Source organism: Euphorbia lathyris, chromosome 2 (assembly GCF_963576675.1).
Source record: "Euphorbia lathyris chromosome 2, ddEupLath1.1, whole genome shotgun sequence".
Classification (NCBI taxonomy): domain Eukaryota; kingdom Viridiplantae; phylum Streptophyta; class Magnoliopsida; order Malpighiales; family Euphorbiaceae; genus Euphorbia; species Euphorbia lathyris.
In genome coordinates, this window is record NC_088911.1 from 2,626,946 (window position 1) to 2,628,454 (window position 1,509).

Below are 1,509 nucleotides of genomic sequence, written 5' to 3' on the forward strand. Positions count from 1 at the left end.
ACCAGTCTCTACTCCGAAGATTCAGTGAGAAGAATTGACGGCTGAAGCGTATGGGGTCTGACAAACCTACGGAGTTTGAGGGAAAGATTGACAACCCGGATCTCAAAGTTTTCGTTGCAATGCTCTCCAAGTTTCTACTTCTCTATTAACTTGTAAAGATTCACATTTCATTAATGATATACTTATTTATTCAATACATTCTTTCTATTGTTATTTTGATATTGTTCTGACAAAATGATTTTCAAAATGATAAATTGGTGTTTTTATTAAAACGTTCTATTCCATCTTATTCATATAAGAACTTTGTTGAACACTTGACAGATTTAGTTTTTATGGATGATATGATCGCTGATCGTGGCTTATCAGATATAAAATACTAGTTTGATTAAGGTAGCAATCTGCTCCGATCCAGAGAGATTTCTACGGTTCAAAGCCATTTAATTGAGTAAATCCCTATATTATTACATGTCCATAGTCTTTCCAAAGTTAAATTTGGTTTCTTTGCTTTATGAAAATAAGTTTTATACCTTCTATTTATTCCAATTACGGAAGTATCTGTCTTGTAATCAAAATCTCAAGACGGAACTGTTCTCTAAACTCGATATAATATTCTTATCTAATCCTAATTTACCCAAACCAATTCAATCAATTAAACGAATTTCTTTTTAAACCTAAACACGTAATTAAAACTGAATTAAATAAAGTTTTAGTTAAAAAGCGTTCCCTGTGGGTTCGATATCTTTTACTACTACAAGCGTATACCGTGCACTTGCGGAAATCGCTCAACAAGTTTTTGGCGCCGTTGCCGGGGAACGCCAATATTTTTGACAAAATTTTAGATTTTTCATGTTTTATTTCGAATCTAGGTTTAAACATACTTATTTTAACTTTTATAATTTAATAATTTTTCTTTTCACTTTGAAGGATAGAGCCAAAGAATGGTTAACTTCTATGCCAGCCGCAACTTTTGCCACTTGGGAACAATTAGCGCAAGCATTTTTATCGAAATATTTTCCTTTAGCAAAAACCGCAAGAGTCATAAAGGAGTTAACATCTTTTTCTCAAAATGATAATGAGACTCTTTATGAAACTTGGGAACGTTTTAAAGAACTTCAACGTTTATGCCTACACCACCAATTACCCGCTGAACTTTTAATGCAAACATTTTACAATGGACTAAATCCTACAACTAGGGGTTCATTGGATGCTATGTCGGGAGGGCTATTTATGAAGAAAACATCAGCCCAAGCGAGAGAACGTTTGGAGGAAATGGCAATCAACAGCAGTATGTGGCCCGCGGAACGTGGACATATACCGTTAGCAAAACCATCATCCTCAACCACACCATCAGTTAAAGGTATAGTTGAACTTGATCCAGTCGCGATGCTACAAGCCTAATTTTCTGCTTTATCGCACAAAATTGACAAGTTTATGGCACCACGCGATACCAATGGTAATCCAGTCCAAACGGATGTGGATTACGAAAACATGAGTGAGATCGAACAGGTA

At 35.1% G+C, this 1,509-nt stretch overlaps 1 non-coding gene across 1 annotated transcript; it reads right to left on the reverse strand.

Moving 5' to 3' along the window:
- Positions 1–1,032: 1,032 nt before the first annotated feature.
- On the reverse strand, positions 1,033–1,139 carry LOC136221260 (small nucleolar RNA R71). Its single transcript, XR_010685036.1, has one exon. It is a non-coding gene; the product is annotated as a small nucleolar RNA R71 (small nucleolar RNA).
- Between the last annotated feature and the right edge of the window lie 370 nt (positions 1,140–1,509).